The following is a 10430-nucleotide window of genomic DNA, read 5'->3' as shown; positions in this document are numbered from 1 at the left end:
ACTGCCTACCCGCTTCGCTCTTATCAGACAGGGCCAGCCTCTGGCTTTTGCAATCGCACAAGCCCCGACCACACCACAGGGGAGAGGGGTGTTGGTAATCAAAAAGTGCACACAAAAACAAGTACCGAAAATCTGCCAGGAATTCCAGAAATAATCGCATACGTAATAGCCAAAAAGGTAGCCAAATCGGGTTCAAATCGGATAGAGTATGGGAATCGCTTAGAAACCAGCAAAAACCAGGAACAGCTGAACGTCCAGTAAGAACTATTTATGATTACAGCTCCAATCGTATTTAAGATGCAGCACCTTAATCGGTTCTCAGTCCGCTTCGAACCGGTTGACTGTCGACTGAAGGTGTTTCAAAAGCCATTCCAGTATGGGATCTTGCTTGATCTCTGGAATCATGATCTTGGATCGTTATTGTCCACGAATATCAGAAATACACAGCCATACGAATGTACACACATGAATGGTTAGGTATATGAGTGACTCTTGTGTGTCTATAGTGTATAATATGTGGAGCCATATCGGTACATACATATTGTATGTTCATCTTGTGTGGCTCTCTGGCTCGCCTCCTCCTCGCATGTGTCGTCGGTTGTATTTGCGTGCTTGTGGCCCTGCCTGCCCTGCCCCGGTGGCGGCAAAAGATCTACGTAATTTTTGTCATTTCATAAAAAAAACAACGAAAAAAATAAGAAACAAAACTGTTTTTGTGTGAGTAAAGTGTTTTTCCGCAGCCCCATAGCCATGGAATTGAATCGAGAGCACGTCCAAGCTCAGCGGAATGATTATCGTCACTTTTCCACAGGCATATGTATGTTCTCATATGCTGGGTAGTTCCGATATCGTTCCACTTGGGAACAAATCAATCACATATCAGTGGCTGTTCAAAGTGGATTTTGGGATATATTAGCTATAATTCGGAGTGCGTGTCCCAAAGTGGGAATAGTTGGGACGAAAAGGGCATAGTTCTGGGGTTTTTTTAGTAATGTTCTCGGAAGAGGACACAATGGGAGGTATTCCAAATATTCCGGAGATTTTCAGAGTAATTAGGACTATTTTGAAATGCCAGCATATGCAAAATGTTGGAATTAAAATTCGGAGTCGTCATTAATGTAATTAGGAGTGCTCTCTAAAAAAGAAAAAGACAGTTCGGTATTCAGAGGTATTCCATATAATTCGGAATAGCTTCAGATATCGAAAATATCGGATATAAAATTCGGAGTCGTTTAAAAGTAATTTAATGTAATGGGGAGTGCTCTCCGCAAAGCCTAGAGATGGTTTGGTATTCCATATAACTCTGAGTAATTCGGACTTCTTCGGAAAGCTTGCGCTAAAAATAAAGAGCATCGTATTTTTGTCACTCTTTCGAAATTTCGGAATCAAGTAAATGCAAATATTGGCCACACGGATGGGCAAATATTGGGCCACAAGCAATCTGAACTCATTTCGCTCAAGTTCAGAGCTGTTTGCCCAGTTGTCAGCTGCCAACGCTGGAGGGAGCCCGTCTTCTAGCCTTCCCGTCGCCTCTCCGGAGCGGCTGTCAACCCATGTGACCGGAGGCCCATCCGTAACAGCGCTGCTCAAACAGATTTCGGACAGCTTAGCGCGTGTCCTTTGACTGCCACTCGTCTGTACATTGGACACCATCAAAGTCAAAGTCAACGTGTTGTCCCTTCCAAAAGAAGATGTTTGCTTGCGACGAGATCTCTGCGTACACTCCACTTGGAGTCGGCTGACGTCAGTGGAAATGTGTGTAGACTTTATGATGCTGCGGCTTAGGGTCTGTTGATGTATTCTCTGATTTATGGGTCACCCACACACCAGAATGCACATGGTTACGTAGCTCTTATCAGCGCAAAAGCAGAAGTAAACTGTTTATCAGATATAATAATAATATAATATATGCGTGGAGAGTGGATCTCCAGCAGATCAGAGGCATGGCTATCCACCAGTTAGTCTTAGCTCCAGACAGCTCTGTCAAGGTCCAGCTCGAAAGTATGCAACGATCGATCCCCAATACTGGCTTAACTATGAACATCGAAAATCTGCATAGCCCGCTGTAAACCCCATCCGTGGATATCTTGGCTTAGCGGCCTCGTAAAGCCGTCTATCTTTAGCTTTATGATCTGTCATTTGGTGAGAAGCAACATTATAACGATCAAAACATCAACATTATAATTGGCTTAGCGGGGATTTTTCTTAATACCTTTCGGGGCTCCTCTGACGCACACAGCTCTCGGTGTCTCGGTATCTCGGTATCTCAGAGTCACGTGAATGCAAACTGCCAAGTCACTTTCGGCTACGCAATGTCTATGGTCCATTTGGTGCCCCGCACCATGGCACCATCCCTCTTCCCTCATTCCTCATTGCATGCCCAATAACAATTAAGACAAGGGGAAAAGTACGAGATCGAGTCTCTTCAAACACACTCCGAATGACAAAATACATACAGACAACCGATTGGTTGCCGTATGACTAAACATGGGACTTAAGCAGAAATCAATTCAATTTCAACCAAATCAACAACCAGAAGAGCCCGAAGAACACTCTCCAGTCGCCACTCGCCAGTAGCCAGTCGCCAGTGTGAACCGGTTAGAACCAATGACAATCAACCCGCTGAACCTTTAAGGCGGCAACGTCATCGGTATTACTCGTAAATAAGAACTGGAACGGCGATAGTTGGAGATGTGCGTGCTCTATGTTCAGCTCTATGGTTCACTTGGAAGCGGAAGCTGGATGAATGCATCGATCTGAATACGTACAGATGACAAAAGAGAAGCCGACTTAAATGAAAATATATTGCCTCCAGTTGCCTTTTAAAATACTATATCTTAAATTAGAACGATCATTGATCTTCTAGAAAACAGGACATGCAGCACCGTGATAAGCCTGCTCTGTTGCAGATCTATATATTCATGTTTTGCATGGCCCGTTTAGCAGACAGTCTTTCTCGTTTAGTAGTCTTTTACCCCTCGGGTTGGGACCACTCCTTATAGACTGGACTCTTCTAATCCTTTTAGCCCTTACGCATCTGAAACATGGTCCTAAACGATGTTTGATTAACATATATAGACATATGTATTTATTAGAGGTTCGCGAAACTAGTTCCACCCAACAATGAACTGGAACAGCCATATCTATGGGCCCCCAGGGTAAGGCATCAATTGGGATATGTATGTTTGTGGGGGAACGCATCGAAGGCCCGACCGAGGGACTGTCACTGTCTGCTTGAGTGGGTTTTGGTACGAGTATCGTTGCAGAGATATTTCTATACCTAACAGGTTTGTGGCGCCCGGCAATAATGATATCCACCAATAGAAATAACACCATCCCAATCGGACAATACATGCTGTCGCTCTATGCAAATAGATATCTGAAGCAATTGTTTTGGTTTGACATTTGTTTTTGTTTCTGTTTCTGTTTTTGCTTTTGTTTTGTTAGGGTTTTGTTGTCTGAGTGTCTCCCGGATAATGCATGCAGGTAATTCTGGTAGTTGGAAATTTGATTTAAAACTTTTGCAACTTGATTCTTCTCACTGCTGTGTACCTGGCTTAGGGCTACTGTCACTACCGTTGCTACTGTCGTTTGATACACTAAAAAGTCTGATAAGTACGTGATTAACAAGCCTCGAAACACGAGCCAGTGGCAGCGAAGGGCCCATAAAGGTGGAAATGGAAACAAATGAGGGTCTCAGGCTGATAGCACTGCAGGGGCTTTTCCCCTTAATTGATAAACAAGCCACTAGGGAAAAGGACTTAGATTAGAATCTACATAGTTGTAGATATACAGAGAGAGAGAGAGAAGATCTGGTTGAAGGGTCTTCCATACAGGCGTGTCGGGGTCACCATGGAAAAGGGCCTCCCGCTCTGATGACGTGCATCCCATCCACCTTGGAGCACTTGTGAGCACTAGATGAACCTTCGCATCGTTGGATACCGCCCGCGGGTATCCGCCATTCAGAGCATTGCAATTATGCAGCTAATTGCACAATTAAAACAGTTGCCTTGCTCCGATGTGGTCTGTAGTTCTCTGATCTGCTTTGTTTCGCTCGATTCGCGGTACCTGTACGGCCAGCATTCACTGTATTCGTGTATCTACATCTGCGCGCGTACATATGTATCTATCTGTATCTGTATCTGTATCCGAATCAAAGAACTTTCCGCTGATTCAAACCAATTCGAATCGGTTCGAGCCGACGCGACGCCCCCCAAAATGAACGAAGGCAAGGCCCACACAATAAAAAAAAACAAATAAATAAATAAATACGAGTAATTATTGCGAGCAGCATCTTGATGCGTTTTATGCCTTTGGGGTTGGGGTTGGGGTTGGGGTGGAAACCTATCCCAAGATATTTGTTTTGGGTAGAAATCTACATATTAGGATCCTCGATAAGAGTTCTCCTATTCGAATCTTTTCGAATGGCTTTGAAATGCCATTTGAGAACAACTGGCCTCCCTTTTTGGCATTTCCTTATTACCCAAGTCGCAAATAACAATTGCGAATTAGTACAAGTGCTTACAGCCCCCAATGTTGACTGACATTTCAACTTCTTCCTCATCACATCATCAGCCGCAAAACCCTTGGCAAGTGCCACGTTTCACTTGTCTTATCTGGGTGTAAATATTTTGATTAAATTATTATTTCTGTTCTGTTTGGTTCAGTTTATTTCAGTTACTGTTTAACTGTTTAACTGTCATAAAAAGACAGCGCCACAAGCACAAGTGTTTAACTTAACTTGTTTAATTACCCTGGGGCGTGGCCACAACAGTTCCACATACAGGTAGGTATGCAGGTACTCGGTACACTACTTGTAAGCTTGTACTCTGGATATGAATACATTTATTCATATTATATGTATAATTTGGGTAGAACGGCAAATCAAGGGCAATTACCACCAATAATTAGAAACGATTCAATGGCCAATTAGGTGTTCGATGATGAAAGAAAGAGTGCCGAATACGAACTGTTTATACGCTAGTCGAAGAGTCGGGAAAATCATAAAGACGTACATACATATCCCTCGAGGTGATTTTGGTGATGATTCGTTGGTTCTATGCAATGTTTAATGTTTAATCATCAATATCTTGATGAAAGTTTTATCAAATAAAAGAGAATACGCTTCACAGCTTGACTGAGACTCTCTTCCAGCGGGGCTTAGCAGTTAGGGGTTAAATTTGTATCTAGAGTGGTAGTTCTCTCTCCACATATGAAGTACCTAGCCTTCCTGTATCACATAAATACTGGTACTGAGCTATCTCAGGGTATCTTATTGTCAAGGCACGTGTACCTCGATGGGAAAAATGTCATGGCCATGTTCTGTTTCCGTTTCCGCTAAAGGGCCATTTACGTTTGGGAGAACTTACCTCTCCTTGACGCACTGCTTGCTGTAGCGGTAACAGTGGCAGTGCAGTTTTAGTTGCAGTTGCAGGTGCACTGTTATCGATTGTTCCCTCTGATTTTGGTTCGGGTTGAGCTGCAATATTGCTTCCATTCAAATGTTTAGCAATTGATTCTGGTCTCGTGGATTACTTATTGCTTCGGCTTTGGCTTTGGCTTTGGCTGGGCCTTCTCCCTGGTGATTTTCTTAGCTCTTTATTGATTGATATTAATATTTGTGGCATTGGTTAAGGATTGGTCGGCGCTGAGAACCCTGAAACGGAAACAACTGAGTGTAGAATGAAATGTTCAATGAACGTTAATTATCATATTCCAAAGGGGAACGGCAGCAAATTCTCAAGCGTCTGGGCATCGTCTAACTGATTATGGCCATCTCTGGATATTACACACATATCATTCCGTTCTTTCGTTTTTGAAAACATCGGCACGTTTCGCCCAATTTGTTGCAAAACAAGGCCAATATAAGCCAAACAAAACACGTGAATCCTCATGGCCCCCAAAACATGAACATTTTGTACAATCGAACCGTTTCTACATAGCGGAAACCTAGGGGTACTAGAAAGAGAAATCTTTCGAAAATGAGAGTGGAAAAACTGATTAAATCTTGTTTATTTTGGACACGCACTGAGTGAATCCGCTTGTTATTCCGATCACCTAATACGAGTATATATATATATATATATATACATATGCATATATATTTGTGCTCTTTTTTGTTTATGTTTATTTCATTTGTGTTCACGCGTGGAAAATGTGTAGTCGCCTTTCGGCCGTACAGATCCCCTACTGTGGCGAGGGCTCCTCATAGGATCGCCACATACATATGGCCATCCAAAATATTCCTATATGATATTGGCAGACCTCTGTCGGAGCCATTTCCAATACAGTGTTCCCGTTGCAACCGGTTAAACCGGTTGTACTGAATCAGCATCAGCCCCGCCATCAACTGCGTCAGAGAGTGGGTCTAAAATAGATCATCTTTGGAGCTACGGAATCGGTTTCCAAGCACCCCCCAACAAGTGTCATTTTTTTGGTCTATATTTGAATCACTTTCTTTGCCAAATTGGTGACGCAGCATCTTTAGGAAATTATATTTAGTTGTATCGGAAATACGTCCTTCTCGTCTCTCTCTGGGTCCCCTATATACTATGTATCCCATGTACATGTATTTTACCTACACATGTACATATATCTATGGAGGTCAAATGGGGTTGAGAAAATTTTCTCTCAGCGCCCAGAAAATTTCTCTCCTTCTGTGAGAGACAGAGCAAGGTGGACGAGACCTGTTCGGTCTGGAAATTTTCAGATCATAGCCACAACCAGACCGCACCAGACAATACTGAGACTGGGATAAAAATATACATATACTCGTACTCGCACTCTCTCGAGGCTGTCCAAGACTGACGTTGACATTGGATGACGCCGTGTTCGGCCTAGGGCGAGGCAATATCATAGATACATGCATACATGCATATGTACTCGTATACTGTCACTGACTGTGGGTCACTGTGGAAGTTCTCCTGAAGTACTCCTGCCCCGACACGACAGTGCCCCGGGGGCGCTTCTATGAAACCACCCCCTGGCACCTATTTATGGATTGTTCCAATTTTAATTAACATGTCAATACAAAGAGGAACAACAGCAAAGTGCAAATATTCCCACAATTTAAATGCAAATTTTCGAGTAAACAAAACCAGGCACACAACATTTATTTGCGTTATTTTCCGAGCTGAATATGAAATGATCTATCAATCAAATTGTATGTTAATATTGGGCCAATCGACTGGCCGGACTGGACCGGCCACCTCCTTACACCTCACGTCTCCTTACCCTCTATAGGTTTTTCCCAGTAACGTTTGCATCTTAAATGGGTCTTCGCCGCCCGCCCTATCCATAAACAATCGAACGACGCCCCCTCCCCCCGTAGCCTGATCCGCATTCGAAATGTGTAAGATGATTATGGGGAGCCGTGCCTTACTTTGGGGTCTACACTCGTACTCGTACACGTAATCGTAATCGCACTCGTACTCGGACCGGTGTGGCGCTGTGATTGGGATCTACTATCATTAACAACAACGGGGTTCCTTGAGATCTTCCCGTCGAAGCTGGAATTCTTAAGATACTTGTTTTGATTCGTGCTGTCTGATTCTCTGTGTGGGGTGGGGAAAGAACACTTTGATCCGTTGATCTTCCAATTGAAACAATTTGTTGGTGGATGGATTTTCGCGCTGGTAATATGTTTATGCCCGTAATATCTGCGTATCTTGCCAGATGCTTTAGTTTAGGTTTTATTTTGTTTTTAGCTTTTCCGAATTCCTGTTGATTTTCTATTGGCTTTTGTTCGTTCTTCTCTCTTTTTGGGTTTTGTTTATTTATATGTGAATTTGTTTAGCTGAAGTGCATTTTTATTGATTGGTTCACGCTCTAAAAACGTTTCGGATTGGCATGCGTTAAATGGGATATGGAAACCAATACGAGTTCGGATCGCTTGGAGAACGAGGAGACAACTCAATTTTTTAACAATTCGAATCGAGGTGGCTTTTGGTATTGGATTTCGAGTTGAGATTGAGATTCAGATTCAGATACAGGCTTTCTTTTCGGTGTCGGATAATCACAGATTTCGTGTGTTAATGTCGCGGCTTGAACTTTAAAACTGAGAACGAACGAAATTCAGATATTTCGCATTGTTTGGTTCTCTGTGCGAGCTCTCCGTGCTGCCTTTGCTGCTATTGTTATTACTCGTGCTGTTGCTGTTGCTGATGTTGTTGTTGTAGTTGTAGTTGTACTATGCTTCTGCTGCCACAGCCAGGCTAGGTGCAGCACAGAGGCTGTGGATGTGGCTGTGACTGTGACTGAGGCAGAGCAGAGTAGCGTTGCCAGCTCACGCTCACTGCCTCATCTCTGGCCCCTGCAACATCCCTTAGGCCCACCCACCACCCCCTATTCCCCATTCTCATTCCCATCTCATCCAATCCCATGCCATCCCCCTACAATGGAGCGCTCAATGAGCTTGAGTGTCATCCACTTAGGAAGCGCCAACCACTGAACTCGCCCCACCGCCAGCAACAACAACAATAACATCAAAAAAACGACTACAACAATGCTCTGGGGACGGCAGCAGAGGTCGATGTCGACGTCGTGGCAGATGATTATAATACAATGGACGATAATGCGAGCGATCATGTAAATTAGATTTGTCTCAGTTGGCGACGTTAGGCGGTTTCTGGTGGCTTTATGGATGGGTGGGTGGGTGGTGGTCTGTGTGTATGGGTGCTCGGTCGAAGCCGAACCCGAACCCGAAGCCGATCCCTATGCCGATGCCGACTTGACATGACCAGCTTGGACTCAAGCTCAAGAGCTCGGAACCATCAAAAACAATACCAGAACTTTGCTCAAATTTATGGTAGCCACAGCATTTACTGCATTATTCTGCTCAAGTGCTCTTCGTTGATGTTGCTGAATTTTTGTGAATTTGATCAAGTACAGGGATCTTCAATAGAAGATGCTTGATATCAAGCGTACTATATGTATTCACTAACGAATCAGAGGTCCGGGAATGGGAATGGGAGGGGATCTGGTACTGGTACTGAATTAGAGGCTGTATCTGAATGATTCAGTTCGAAATAGGGGAAATGTGGGCATCATTTGTATGTTTATGGGTCTGGCCTGTCTGGATTCTCTCAGTCAGTTGTTGGGGTCGCTTGTGTATGATAATCATTTGAGCGGCAGTCGAAAACGGCGAACCACAAAGAAAAGAAAAGAAAAGAAAAGAACAAAAATGAAGGGAAAGTAATATAAAATCATATGAAGCGAATGCTGGCTAGTAAATTGAAATAATTCAATTAATTTGCATTGTAAGTATAAGTACGCGGAGATCAAAACGACTGAATTGTAATAAAGAAAATGTGGGGAAGCTACTAAACGAGTGCGCTACAATGAAATCAGTTTAAATGAATAACGTTTTTGATGGCCCAACCAAGTGGACACTCGTAAGCAATTTATGCAAGTGAATGCGCGCAAAACATACTAGCAACATTCCATGGCTGGCCTGCGGAAGGAAATAAACCAGCGAGAGTTCTATCTCCCAGGCCGCTGGCAGCACAAATCGTTTTTCAAACTCCAACGGAAAGGGCGCGCATGAAGGCATGCTCGCTGCGAAGCGCTCGCTACTATGAAACGCCCACGACCAGCTGCGTGCCTATCGGAAAATTCCCACCCCTATGTGCGCTGTGGTTCATAATTCGATATTCGCATCGGTATAGACGGGAACAGCTGTCTTGCGGCGATAACTTGCCCGGTCAGTTTAAATTTAAATTAACAGTTGCGGTCAACAGGCAATAAATTCATCCGTAAAAATCTGTTAACCGCAGTTGTAAATTTTCAAATGAGGCTTAGCCCAAAAACATGTCTATACGAGAAAAACCCATTATTACTTAGTTTTCAAAGCTTGGAATAAATATGTTGCTGATATGTAGTAAATGTGTAGTTACCGTTTAGTTACTACATATGTAAAATTCAAACATTTTTTCACTTAAACCTTTATAGAAAATAAACGAAATAGGGTACATAGATGCCCATAATCCGGTTGACAAGCAACAAAAACCAACAAAATTGACGTGACAGAACTTGTTTTGCTGAAACCTTTTTTTTTGACAAAATCCAATAAAAGCAAGGACTAAAAACTAACCAATTGTGTAGAAAATGTATTCATCTTTGTTCTAAAATTATGTGGGCACTGCTAAATATTCTATTTAGCTGGTAATATTCGACGGAATATCAAAAACGAGGAATATGCATAACAGAACTTGACTTCGTCAGCATATTTACGGTATATTTTTTAAATGAAACGGTATGTTTCGGTATATTTCCGAGGGTCGGACCGTATATCTTATCGATAAACCCGCGACAAAAGTTCTTTTCCGGTTTCGTTCACCAACCAAGGACTTAAAACTAGACAATCTTGAAGAAAATTTATTCATCAACGGCATAACATGATGTGGGCAGAACTAAGGGTTTTAGTTAGCCAG

Source organism: Drosophila pseudoobscura, chromosome X, assembly GCF_009870125.1.
Source record: "Drosophila pseudoobscura strain MV-25-SWS-2005 chromosome X, UCI_Dpse_MV25, whole genome shotgun sequence".
Classification (NCBI taxonomy): Eukaryota; Metazoa; Arthropoda; class Insecta; order Diptera; family Drosophilidae; genus Drosophila; species Drosophila pseudoobscura.
This window is presented reverse-complemented; position numbering follows the sequence as displayed.